This window comes from Ambystoma mexicanum, chromosome 4p, assembly GCF_040938575.1.
Source record: "Ambystoma mexicanum isolate Mex_15411 chromosome 4p, UKY_AmexF1_1, whole genome shotgun sequence".
Classification (NCBI taxonomy): Eukaryota; Metazoa; Chordata; class Amphibia; order Caudata; family Ambystomatidae; genus Ambystoma; species Ambystoma mexicanum.
In genome coordinates this window covers 413,925,525-413,939,938 of record NC_090927.1, presented here as the reverse complement: position 1 = coordinate 413,939,938, position 14,414 = coordinate 413,925,525, and the positions used below count along the sequence as shown (strand labels likewise).

Sequence of the window (14,414 nt, the reverse complement as noted above, 5' to 3'; positions counted from 1 at the left end):
GTGTGAAACCTTTTGCCAATCCGAGCGCTCGTCCTTCTCTACTCTTTAAATTAACTTTTCTATCAAGCAATTTCATCCAGAACTCTTGGCAAAGACTTAACCGCGAACTACCCTGAAATGTGTGATCTTGAGCAAAAGACTTTTGCCCTATTGACTTTGGCTGTAAGCCTTTTTTTAAAAAAAACTTTTATTTATTGGCAGGAGATTAAGACAAGTACAGTACAGTGGAAACAGAGACAATCGACATCATAAAACGTACAAAAGTATTACAACATATCCATTGCAGACATCGCCTGATAGGGGGGATAGCGAACATAGACAGGCGAGGGAGACATTTACTTAGAAGGAGTCGGTGAGGGGGTGGAACTCCATTCTACCTCGTCCTTGTTGTTCAAGTAAGTGCAGAATTCTGCCCACACATTTTCGGGGCGCGAAGAGGAAGGCAGGGAAGCGATATAGTCCTCTTCACACCTCTGTACCCAGGTAAGTGCCTTCAACCACATTAGTGAGGTAGGGGGATTGCGACGCTTCCAGCACTGCAGTATACATCTTTTGGCTACAATACAGCTTAAATTCAGAAATTTCGATATCTTCCGTTCACTCTCCCCCACCCAGATTCCAAACAGTAAGGCTAATGGGTCTGGGTCTATTGGGGACCCAATTATTTCAGAAAGCGCATTTGTCACTTCCCCCAAAACAATCTAATCACAGCGCAAGACCAGAACATGTGTAGATGATCTGCCTCATCTGAACTACATTTCGGGCATATGTGAATTGAAGTGCGAGTGAATTTCGCCACTCCATACGGCTTGTAGAGCCTGTTTAGGAGTCTATATTGTATGCAGCGAAATCTGGCATTGAGGGACACCTTGCGCGTATGTGCGCACATCTTACTCCATAGCTCCTCATTTCCGTTTCCACTTCTCTAGCCCATGTTTCCCGTGGTTTGCAGGATGTGTCTGCCTCTTTCACCAGCTGCATTTTTTATAAGGAGGATATTATACCCCTGCTACCTGCGGAGTTTGCAATGTATTGTGGTGAGTCTGGGGGTTCATCTGGGTATGAAGGCCACAATGTCCGTATCGCTGCCTTAAGCCTGTAATATTGTAGCATCTCTAGCGCGGAATTAGAGTGGTCAGGCTGCCAATTTTGAGGGGTTATGAATGCGCCCTCCAGGAACAGGTCAGTTAGAGTCCGATACCCCAGAGCTTCCCAGTGCCGCGAAAGGAGTTGGTCGTGTGTGGGGGGGGAGGCCGGGAAACTGCCATACGGGAAGCCACTTATAATATGGGCATTGCTCTTGTGTAGACTGCAAAATGTTCTTCCATGCCTTGATCATGCTGGCCACTGGGTCTGCCGGGGCAATTGTTTGGTAAGCATGGTGCAGTAATAAGGTCATGATGTTGGTCCCCTCCCTTGCGAGTTTCTCTAATTTTACATGTGGGGCCGGGTTTAGATGTTCCTACGAATGGGAGGCATGCTCAGCCTCCGCAGCATTCCAGTACAATAGAAGGTCCGGGGCCGCAAAACCCCCTTTTTCATTGGGCAAGATCATCTGTTGCCACTTCTTGCGGAACGCCCCAGAGCGGCAGAGGAATTGGCCGCACTCTGAGTGGAGCCACCTGAAGAATTGCTTCCCAGGCCAAACAGGTACGTTCGCGAAGATGCATAGGAGCTTGGGGACCAACACGATTTTTATTAGGGAAAGCCTGCCCGCAAGAGACAATGGGAGAGTGCCCATTTAAGCATCTTGGATTCCACAAGCTGTGCCACGGTCTTATAGTTGTCTGCCAGTAAGGAAGCTCTGGACAGTGACACCTGCACCCCGAGGTACCTTATGCCGCCCGGGGACCAACATAGGGGGTATTCGCATGTCGGTTGTCGGGTGGATGTAGTGAGAGGAAAAATCTCTTATGATTTAGAATAGTTGATGGTGAAACCGGAGTATGTGCCAATTTTAGTTATATCACGGATAATAGGGTCCAGGAATGTAGAGGGGTTTCTGACGTACAGAAGTACGTCATCTGCGTATAATGAAATAAGTTCCGGCACCTCCTGTAACCGAATACCCTTGTTGGAGTGTCGTTCCCTTATATGATCCGCCATAGGTTCAATGGCAAGCGCAAAAAGGATAGGTGAGAATGGACATCCCTGATTGGTACCCCTATGTAATGCGAAAGGAGAGGAGGGAATCGAGTTGACTAACACCCTAGCCAAAGGTCCCGTGTATAGTAGTTTTATATAGGAAATCATATTTGGCCCCACTCCCATTTTCTCTAGTACGGCCCATAAGTACTGCCAAGATACCATATCAAATGCCTTTTGGGCGTCCAGTGTCACTGCAACCGCATCAGCGTTCAGGTCTATTCTGGACAGTACATTAAATAATCTACGGATATTAAGAGCCGTTGATCGCCCGGGGACAAATCCACTCTGATCGGCATGGACCATATGGGGCATAAATGGAAGAAACCTGTTGGTGACTACCTTGGCGTAATTTTTCGTGTCCGTGTTGATAAGGGACAGGGGCCTGTAGGACCCGCATTCGTCCGGGGATTTCCCTGGTTTGGGAAGAACCGTTATTACTGCCTCCCTCAAGGAGGGGGGGGGAGAGTGTGTAGGCGGAGTGACTCTGTCCAGACCCCGTGCAGTACAGGTGCTAATATGGCGACATGTTCCTGATAGAACTCAGATAAGAGCCCGTCGGGGCCCGGAGCTTTGCTCTTAGGGAGGTCAGAAATGGCCTGGACTATCTCGTCCAAGGTGAACAGGGCTTCAAGACAATCCCTGGTGTTTGGGGAGATAAGGGTCATAGGAATGTTCTCCAGCAAGTCATCCAGGTCCTGGGCAGTGCGTTCGGGCTGGGGACCATACAGTGCGGCGTAGAAACTGGCAAAGGTGTCAAGAATGGCTTGATCTGCCCAATGTCTTACACCCCTTTCGTCAATTATGCTGTCAATTCTGGTCCTGCCGCCCTCTATCCGCACCAGCCTGGCCAGGGTTCTGCCCGGTCTGTCACCCTCCCCATATCTGCGGATTGCAGGAGTGGGTTTGGAAACATATTCTTGTTCTAGGGTTTTGAGGTTGGTTTCAGAGTTATTTAGGGCCTGTCTAATGGACTTGAGGACCGGCCGTAAGCTTTTTGATTGGATTCCATCACTGACGTTCCTCTTTCTAGATTGCCCTGCTTACTTCCCTGTTGGTGCTGCTCAATTTTAGTCTAACTTTGTTTTCCCCTCCCTTTTTAAATTACTGGAGTGCCATTTCGCTCACTCTTCATTTTGAGTTTAACTTGTCCAGAATCTATTGGGAGTGGTGTGGTGTATTAAGAGTGTGATTTTCCAACTGCTTTACTTTACTGAAATGTTTTACAACTGATGTGTAAATAATTGTATATTCTTTTACTCAGAAACCTTGAGTCAGTGTTTGTTTGAATCAAAGTCATTGCTGTCCTTTGCATAACTATTGATACTGCTCACTTGCTCTTGAGATAAGTTTGGCTGCTCAGCCATCGCTACCACTTTACTGTGTAGTACAGGCTTGTACCAAAGGTGAATTTGTACTGTTACTTGTAGTCTTAATTGTGTGTGGTGTTCACAAAGAGTACTGCATATAATTCTGCCTAATATGGCCCAATAGAGCAGGTGACCGAAGGGACCTATGGGGGTAAGGAGTCGGAAACTAAGGAGGATAGGCTTTGCTATAAAAGACCAGGAAGGCCAGAACTGAGTGAAAGGTGTTCAGATGAGTTCATGAGAGTAGTTGGTGGACCAAGAGACCAGGCGGTGGAGAGTGGAAGGTGGAGAGGAATGTTGTAGAGACTGTTGCACTGTTGGGAGAGATGGCAAGTAAGGTATTGTGTGTATGAGAGTCAGTCGTACTAATTGGCTAGTGTGGGGTGTAGTGGGTGTGAAAGTATCTGGCAGAGAGCAAAACAGTTTGAAGATGGGTGAGTGGAAAATGAGTGGCTGTAGGAGTGAGAAAGAGTGAGAAAGAGTGAGACAGAGAGAGAGAGAGAGAGAGAGAGAGAGAGGTGAGATAATGTAGGGAGCAGCAGTATTTGGGAGTTTGGAGTGAAGGGGGAGAGTGTGAGAAGACCATGACAGAGAGGGGAATAACATGAGAGGGAAGCAGAGGGGAGAGTGTGAGAAAAAAGGCATGGAGAGGGAGCGAGAGAGAGGGTGAGGGAGCGAGAGCGGGTGGTCAGGGAGCAAGATATGGAGAGAGAGAGAGAGAGAGGGAGAGAGGAAGAGAGCAGAGTTGATTTAGATGGGGAGAGAGACAGACTTGTAAGATTGAAGGGAAGTATGGAGTACTAAGGAGAGAGAGGGGTGAAGGGAGGAAAGGTGGATGGTCAGTCAGATTGATAGAGAGAAGTCTGTTTTTCGAACATCTGGAATGAGCCCTCAGAAGGTTGAAAGGCTTCAGGATTTTTATGAAGTCACAGAATGAGTTAGTTAGAAAAGGCTTCAGCCGGGGAGGGGGGGTGGGATTATGGGGGTTCCGGCCAGCGACAAAAATGGCTGCATCGATCTGCAGCTCTGAGTCTGCCCATATGCTGTCCAAAAAATATCCTTTAGTAAATGTGGCAGAGCGTTCATACTTTACATACTGATCAGTGAAGATTGCAGTGTGACACTGGCCAGTTCCAGAATTCATGCGTGCTTCAGTCCCTGTGGGTGAGGTTGGCGGCAACTAGCGCAGATATGAGCTGGAGACCGCAGGCCCTGCTGTCAGAGCAGTGAACACAGTGACCCCAGAGGCGAGGCGGCCTGAGTGGGGGAGAATGCTGACTGCTACCCTGATTGAGCACAGGGGCAGCCTGAGAGGCAGGCGAGGCTACAGCTTGCAGCCTCTTAGGACAGGAGGCTGCCACTGTTGGAGTCGCCTTGACTGAACTCGGTGAGGACCTGTGGAGCAAGACGGTGGCAAGGACAGGGCCCCCGCGGGACAGATGCATCTCCTGAGCATACGGGGGATACTGATGGTACGTGGTTCGGGAGGCTGGCAAACACATTGTGATCCCCAGACTGATTGTGCCTGAAGGCGAGAGCGCAAATGGGGGCAGCTACAGAGGGACTGGTGGAGTGGAACTGTGGCCCCCTGTGGAGTGCAACATCGCCTATTCTGCTGGGGGCATAATTTTCAGCAACTTCACCTGCAGGACTTGGGATGCAGCCAAAGTGTTTATTCTGGTGGGCACCCCAAGTGGACCAGTCACGCTGTGAATACCTAGTGTGTCCAGCCACATTCCGGTCCCTGTATGGGCACTGTACCTGCCTGCAGGTTGGGGGCAGAAATGGGGATCAGCTCCAGAACGTCTGGTGGGAAAGAGCTGCATAGCCTGGTTAAGTGTGACACTGATTCCCCAGCCGGGTGTATACCCTTCACGTGCATTGCCCATGTGACTGGCCTGGAGAGAAAGTAAGTGCAGTTCCCCAGGTAACCGGTAGATACAGAGTGGATCAACACAAAGTGAAAACCCTGTGAGGCCTTTATAAGCATCTGGAATGAAATCCTGCAGAACATAAGTGGCCATGACCCGAGGTGGCGGCAAAGGCAAGAGAGGCCCAGTGGACACCTACACAAGTACCCTGCATATGGACGCAGTGGGGGCAGCCCCGTCAGCGTGTGAGACAGAGGAGACCCCCGGAGTGCTGGTGCTATGGACCCTTACATGACAATGATGCAGACGGGGTTCGCCTCTGAACTCTCAACTTGCTGACATAGTCGCCAATATCAGCTCCCTCTGAACTAACCTGTACCAAGAGAGTGGCCGGATTACAGAAGTTAAACACAAGTCAGTGTCTTTGAAGGTACTGTTGGGGAGCACAGGAGAGAGATTAAGGTCGTTAGGAATTAGCTAATGACAGTGCACTCGAAGTGCAACGACTTGGAATCTCGCTCTTGTCGGAATAACATCAGGATACTAGGTGTCGCTGAGAAGACAGCACAGGGCCCGATGGAGTAATCTGTGGAGACCCTACTCAAATCTCTCTTCAGTGAGACACAATTTTCCGAGCAATTCTTGGTGTAAAGGGCACATCGCTCTCTCGCCCCGCTACCTAAGCCTGGGGCACCGCGAAGCACAATTATAGCTCGGCTCTTGAATTATAGTGACCATGGCCTGCTCCAAAAGCTGGCTAGAGAGAACGGAACACTCCAAAAGGAGTCTGCCAGATGCACATCTATCCAGACGTTTCGACCTGGGTCCCGGCTGCCAGGAGGATATTTGACCAGATGAAGCGTCTTCTGCGAGAGAAGAAGGTGCAATATGCCATGATGTTCTTGGCCAAGTTGCGTGTCCAGCATGGTGGGAGTGTGCATTTTTTAGAGTCCCAGGAGGAGGTGGCTGCATATATTGAGCGGTTAAACCCGTCCCGACGGGTCGAGTCCCTGAAGCGGGAAAGAACAGTTGCACATCTGTAATGGCGCAGTCTGTGCCCAATACTTCAAATGGAGTTAAGTTATTGTTATAGTCGGTTGCGCAGCACAGTCTTGCTCTGCCCAGTATTGGCAAACTTTTTGCTGGGAGGCATAATGAATCCAAAGAAAATGTTGTGTTTGCATTGTGCTTCCTGATGTTTCGACGGAAATTTGAGAGGGGCTACACTATCAAGTTCGGGTGGGTGCTGGAGTTAAAATGTTAAAAAGTTTGACAGTCATGTGGGAGGCAGTCACACATGCAGCAAAATGGGGTGTCATGAGGGTGGGGGGCATGCGGCTGCATATGGGGGGTGATGGGTTATGCATGGGTTTTAAGCTGATGACGTGGAATGTGCGAGGGCAGAATAACCAGGTTAAGACCAGGAGGATTCTGGCCTTTGTGGCCAGAAATGGGCTGAAAATACTTATGCTCCAGGAGACGCATGCCTTGGGAGGGATCCATGAGGTGTTTGCGTGCAGGTGGGGCCCCAGAGGTTCTACACTTATTATTCATCACAATCCTGAGGCGTCCTCACCCTTACCCATCACTCTCTGGGGTTTCAGGTGTCCAGGAGTAGTCTGGACCAGCAGGGCTGGTATGTTATAGTTTGGGGTGCGCTGGCTGGTGACCCTGTTATACTGTTTAATACATAGTCTGAATTTGGATGGCTCTGCATTTTACCAACAAATTTCAGGGGTGCTGGGAGACGCTGCTTGGGCAAAGATTATTTGGGGGGATTTCAATAATATTCTGAATAATCAAGACGACAGAACGACTAGTGCCCCTCGGGTGCAGACTAGGGTTGCTCAGACGCTCCACCAGTTGATGCTACATTTCCCATTGACGGATGTGTAATGTGAGTTGCACCCGGATGTGAGGGAATTCACTTACTACTGAGGAATACCTCAGTCCATGATTCGGGGTCACGTATAGATTTTTGGTTAATCTCTTCTGAGTTTGTGTCAGCGAAGCAGGACTGCAGTAATTATCAACGAACACTGTCGGAGCACTCTCGGGTGGTGCTATCTCTGCTTTTTGCTCAGAGGCCTCGGTCACGGCCATGCTGAAAGACTCCATTGTGGTGGAGGTGCTGCACAAGGACATCACTGCGTTTTTTACACTTAATGAAGGCTCAGTGCAGAGCTGCTAAACGCTGTGGGAGGCTTTTAAGGTATTTCTGACAGGGGTGTTGCTGTCCACGTCGGCTGGCATGCTCAGGAGCCTTAGGCAGGAGATGAAGTGGGTAAAGGCCCAGCTAAAGGAACTGGAAAATGAACATGGCAGGTCGCATAGTGCATCGTTGCTGGGGCAGATCCGTGGTAAGCAAGAAAGATTCCGGGAGCTGGCGGATCGGGAGATTCGATATATGTCCAGGCCTATTGGGCCAGACGGTATGGAGAAGGAAATGGGGCCAGACAGTTGCTGGCTAATATAGTCAGGGCCGAAGGCGTCAGACACCCTGTCACCGGGATTGCGGGTCGAGATGGCACAGTCCTGGTGAGGGAAGGAGATACAAACGATGCCTTCCATGCATACTACTTGACGTTTTATGCTAACTGCGACACCTCCACAGACGATGCAGCAGGAGAACATCAGGGTACCCGAATTGTCAGAGGAGATGGGTCAGACCCTAAAGCAGCCCCTGACAGTTGAGAAGGTAATGACGGCCGTGAAGGTGTTGGCTACTGGGAAGTGTAAGGAACTCATTATTGTGGCAACAGAAAAGACAGACACAAGTGATCACAGTTCAAGGGTGTTTATTAAACTGAATATGCAGGTTGGAAAAACGGCTAATCTAAACCTAAAGCTAAGATGGGAGCAAGCTACGACCATGAAATGAAAATTAAGGAAGTCCTAGTGGTGTCTTGTCAAATGAAAAGGGCCTATTCTAAAAAACCTATTGCCAATCCTTACGACTAAATACCAAAAAGAGTGTAGGATAGGATTCATAAGAAAGAAAGAAGTGTTCAGAAACGATAAGTCAGGATGCATTAGTCGGGGTCTCCCTTCCCCACGTTTTGAGCACGGGACAATGCGGGACTCCGGAGCACAGCACACGTCTGAGTTTTCCTGGCACAAGCTAACAGTTCTGCTCTCAGGTATAAGGACCTTTAGTGGTTAAGTCTCTTTTCTACAAAAAGTCTCATGCCTCTGAGGATCTCATGTATTCAGAAATAATAAACAAAAGTTCCTTTCTGCTTTCACGTTGGGTGATGCATTTTCACCCCTGGACCCACTCTTCCTGGCGCAGACCCCTCTTGATCATCGGTCTCCCTCCGTTGGATTCACTATGGCTTTTCTTATATTCACGAGTCTTAATGTCTTTTAAAACAGTTCACTGTGGACATCCCTCCGTCTGGTTTACTCTTGCCAACTTTTACAATCACAAAAATGCAGGATTCACTTTCCTCAACTTCACCTTCACTTGCCGGTCAAAGACTTTCTAGGGTACAGAGGATTTTGCTAGACCCCCGTATGACCACTTCGACCCAAGTCTCTTGCGCCATTCCCAAAGGCTTCTGGTAACGGTAATTTCAACCATGGGGTATTCGCCCAGAGCTTCTCAAGCAAGCACATGCGTGGTGCCAGACTCCTCTGTAGCTGGCTTTCCCCTCTCGTATGGCAATAACAGTTCTTTGTACTTTTCTTCAATTAGCTGCTTTTGCTACTTTTGATCAAACACAGTTCAGCTTCTTATCGGTTCTCCCCTCGACTCACCAGCTGTGATGAACCACTTGGCTTTGCTTTTCTCTTGAGTCATGGCTGGTACCACGATGTCAAGCGTCTCCCCTCTTGGTTATCATCGGAGGAGGCACTTGTGTACTCTTGAGATCTGCTGCAACACATTCTGGTTATTGTTTGCGGTTTTACGGTTCCTTCTGTGGAGATTTCACGGGTCTGGCTTGGAAGGGGCAAGGTTGCTTCTCTCCTTGTCATCCTCTGTTCACGCCGTCTTCCCCCTTCTCTTGAACTGCCATGCTGAGTTAGCTTTCTCATTGTGCGGTCTGCCTTGCTCGTACTGTGCTCTTATGCTCCACATTTTATACCTGTGGGGAAGGGAAAGGGCCGTCAGGTGTGTGTGATTCTGGTCAATTGCCTGACTTTGCCTGACCCTGGCGTTGGGACATGTCAGGTAAATGACTTTGGTGTCTGTCTGTCGTCTTTCGTGATGGCTGAATATCCTACATTTTAGGATGGGGAAAAGGTGTTGGATGAAGGGGGATACCACATCTCACCCGTCGGTGTCCCACTTCCACTCACTGAGGACCTCCCATCCAGGTGATCCTCCCTCAGTGGTCCACCCCCAGGAACAGGATCCAATAGCGATGGCCGTGTCTTGGCCACCTGGATGACAGATTCCTGGGGACTAGTTCAGGAGACACCTTCAGGTTTCTCACAGAAGGCACCAGGTTCCGACGTGTTAGGGGTGGAGCTATACAAGAAATTCCAGGAGGAGTTGGCTCCAAGACTGTTGCAGGTGTTGGATGAGTCTTTCATTAACGGCCATCTTCCCCGCCTCTGCAAGAGGCGATAATAACTGTCAACAACAAGCCATCCCATTAAGTTGCATCCTACCGGCCACTGTCATTAATCAATGTGGATGCAAAGGTGTTTGCAAAAATACTGGCCACTTGTCTTCTCACCCATTCGCCTCACTTAGTGCATCCAGATCAGTCAGGATTTGTTCCCACCAGATTGACCGCTCTGAACCTGAGATGCCTGTTCTGTGTGATCTTGCAGATCAATCCCCAGGGTAAGGCGGTCGCTGTGTCCTTGGAGGCCGAGAAAGCTTTTGACTCAGTTTCTTGGGGATACCTATTTGGGGTTCTGAGGTGCTTCCGATTTGGGCTTCATTTCTCTCAGTGCGTGTGTCTACTGTACGAGGGTCCTACTGCTACAGTCCCTACTAATAATACGTTGTCTGCTTCATTTCCGTTGGGGAGCAACGGGGCTATCTGCTCTCCCTGTTATTTGCACTCATGGTTTAGCCACTTTGGGCACTCACCAGGGATACACATGGGAATAGGGGGATTAGGATTGCGAGCCTGCCGCAGATAATATTGCTATATGACGACCATGCACTGATACACATTCAAGACCCAGAGCATAACTTAGACCCCAATATGTGGGTTATACATGCTTTTGCACAATTCTCTGGCGATAAAGTAAACAGTACTAAATCTGAGCTATTTCCACTTATGCCAGCCACTGTGCAGTCTTTGAACCTTGAGGGGGTTTGGCTGGGCCTCTCTGCATTTCAAATACCTGGGAATCATTCTTTCTAAGACGCAACAATTGTTATATGGGGATAATCATGAGATGTATTTACAACAGCTGACGGCTAAGCCAAAGGTCTGAGCAGGCCTCCTGATCAAACTGTATGGAAGGATTTTGTTATTGAAAATGGTAGTGCTCCTAAAGTTACTTTACTTCTTTTGCAATGTTTCCATATGGCCTGGGCAGCCCTTCACCAAGCTTAGATCATTGGCAACTTCATTTATCAGGGGCAAGGGCAGCAGGGGCAGCACAGATTTCTTGGGAGAAAATGACAGAGTCATATGAGCAGGGAGGACTTGCGGCCCTGGCTATATTGCTTGGCATCTCACTGCTGGATACTGGTATGGGGTACGGGTGGAGACGGTGCATGTGGCACTTGAACAATATGGGGCGTCGCCCAACAACCTAAAATCAGCTATCTTCAGTGACCGGTATATAGACTACGTTTGATCCGGTTAGGACCCTGGTCAACGATTGGCCACGTATGTTCCACAAACCGGATGTTACAACACAGTATAGGATGGTTCTCTTGTGGAGTTTCCCGGGTATCTCCCCTATATTTGACAGGGATCTTAAAAGAAAATGGGATGAGCAGGAGCAGTTGACAATGGGTGACATGTTTCCAGAGGAGCGGTTTGTGTCTTTAGAGGACTTCTCCTTGAAATTGGGTGGGGGCACCATCCGTGTGTTGCCGTACTGCTGTATAAGGGCAGCATTTCAAAAGAGGTGGCCCTCTTTTCCCGTTGAGCCAGAAACTCATGAGTGTGTATGATGGTGGTGGTGGCCGCAGATGGGGTTGGACGTGGGGTGTCCAGGTTATACGGCCTACTCCAGACCCACCAAAGGTCACAGAATACAATGAAAGCCAAGTGGGAAGCGGACTTAGGCATAACATTGGGGGACGACAAATGAAGTAAATGCTGTCAGTGCTTGCAGAGTGTCTGGTGTGCTGTGAGGACTGAATTGGACTGGAGCCTGCGCCCGTTTAAAAACGCTACTGGGAAAGAAAAACAGCTTTTTTTGCCGCAAACGCTTGCTAATGCGTTTTCTGGGATACAGGACTACAACTGTGGGCTACATTATCCATCTACTGCTGCTGCCACTGGTACACCAAGACACACCACCAGCTATGCTCGCTCTTGCTACAAAACCTGCCCCGTGAGCGAAGTGTAGCGGAGTGTTTGTAGATTGTCTGGTGTCTGGCGTATGGTGGAAGGAATGGCTAGGAGCAACGCCATAGCTACCCCCTAACAAACGGTAAGCATGTGCCTTGCTGGAGGAGGAGGGCCCCTGCCTACTGTTTGCCTGCTCATGGAGGAGACCAGTTCAGAATTAGTTGGGGGCTTTACAACGTCCCCCTCTTCTCTGAGGACCGATCCCATTCGCACTGGCCTCGATGAGATGAAGGAGGGGGTACCCCTCACCTTCCCAGGCTGGTAACCCCGCCTGAGCTGATCACAAATGATGAGGCTTCCCTTCTACCCAGGGCTGTATTTTGTCCATTCAATATTGTTGTTGAAGTGAGTGCTTCTACTACGAGCCATTTCAATACCTTAGCCCCTGAACAGACCGACCCACCTGAGGAAACACCCATCAAGGTTCCTACATTGATACTGTCTCACAAGGACAATATCCCCAAAGCAGCACAATGTGACAATGCATCAAAACAACGTGATCCTCCACACAATGAAAACGAGAACCAAACTATACTGGCCCTTAATAATGATGAGAGAACGGTTGGGCTAGCTAAGAAAATACAAGATCCCACAAATCCCACAGTCAACAAGGGTGTACCTGCTTTGAGAAATCTTGCCATGAGCAATAAAGTGAAATTCACTGCTAAAAGAAAAAGCACAGTCGGACATTGAACTTCTTTTCAAAAACGATGGATCACACAAACAGGGGTCTTTGGGGAACTTGGTTGGATCTGATTAAGTACGCCAAATAAGGGGGCGTGGCTACGAGAGCCATGTAGGAGGACGCGTTCCAGCGGAGCTCCCGAGATCCTGAACAGATCCGGGCAAATCAGTGCAGTACGACTGCTTATTGAATACCGACGATATGCATGCCAGCGTGTGAAGGTGCTACCGAAGTACTGTGAACTTTTGGAGGTCATAGTAGCTACGACGGCTGAGATCGGAGAAGAAAAGTCGAGAGACGCTGAGAACAAAGGGCGACTCAAAATGGCCGACATAGACCTGAGACGGGATTGAAAAGAGTTGTGGGAAGACCTAACCAGGTCAGCGTGCAGTGCGCCCACTCATCATTCGGTAGACCTGCACATCCTCAGAACCATGTCCAGTAAGGCAGTGCGACCTAAGGCGAAACAGCCCACGCTGGATGACTTCACCAAAACGTCCCCGGGCTTGGACGCCACCAAGAATAAGGATGCACTGGCCGTGGGTAGCGCGACGACTTCGAGCTCTAACCAAGAAATCCTAGCAGCGATTGCGGACCTGAGAGCGGCCTGGGAGTCGAAATTAGAACAGGCTGTCTCTGAATTAAAAACGGCATTGGACCTCAAAGTTGGGGAGGTCCAGGAAGACGTCAATCTACTGAGACAAGACGTTAGGGTTCTGGCGGGGCGCACAGAGTCCCTAGAAAAAGAAGTTGGTCCGAATACGGCGGACTGTGCCACCCACAAGGCAAAACTGCACGCCCTAATCCAAAAGGTGGGCAACCTGGAAAGTAGAGCGGAGGAGGCGGAAGGACGGGCCCGTCGCAACAATATCCGCATTGTGGGCCTACCGGAGGGGACGGAGGGCCGTGACCCTACTGACTTCGTTGAGACCATGTTGCTGCAAGAGATATCCGGAGGGGCCTTATCCCAAGGCTTCGCAGTGGAGAGAGCACATAGAGCCCTAACGAGGAGGCCGCCTCCTGGAAACCCGCCCAGACCCATCATTGCCAAAATTCTTAACTATCGTGATCGGGAAAGAATATTAGAACATTTTCGAAAAGGAGGCACGATCAAGAGAGGAGCAGCAAACATCACGGCGTACCCGGATTACACCCTAGCTGTGCAGCGGAGCCGCATGAACTTTGGGACTGTGAAACGGAGGCTGAGGGAGGCAGGTTACAAATATATGTTGCTTTACCCTGCAAAACTGAAAGTCATACAGGCGCATAAAACTTTATTTTTCGAGACCCCAGAGGAAGCCATGGAGTGGCTCGACGCACAAGGGTGCCCTCAAGAATCGGCGGACCGGCCCCAGAAGGACTCTGAGGAGCTGCGGAAGACGTAAAATGGCGTCGCAAGATGGCGCGACTCATGGACCCTAAGACTTGATTATAGTCGGTTCGGAACCTTCGGTATGGAAGGTCAGTTGGTTGTACTGTTTGCCACAAACATTGAGATTATTATTGAACGGGAGCCCCATGGAGCGATACTCTCTCCCCACAATAGCTTAGGTTAGGTGGCCATTAGGGCGACCTCACCCTACTGGGCACCGTGCACGGACCGGTGTTTGCGGAACCAGATGTGGGGGTGCCTGAGCTCTTTTGTTGAAGCTGGGCAACAGTTGGGGTGTGTGGTGTTGGGGGGAGGGTGGGAGAGGGAGGGGAAAGGGGGTTGGAGTTTGGTTGTGTGTGTGGTTAGTTTGGGAATGAGCTTATTCGCGGAGTGGCTGCAGTGGGACGCTTTCTGTGTCATGAGAACTGCTGGAGGTTCCCGTAAGTGGGGTGGGAAGACACATAGCTGCCATGGGTG

At 49.7% G+C, this 14,414-nt stretch overlaps 1 protein-coding gene across 3 annotated transcripts in view; it reads right to left on the bottom strand.

Moving 5' to 3' along the window:
• The window catches only part of NBAS (NBAS subunit of NRZ tethering complex), a 3,456,930-nt gene that overhangs the window by 488,321 nt on the left and 2,954,195 nt on the right, over nt 1–14,414 (bottom strand). The window lies entirely within an intron of this gene.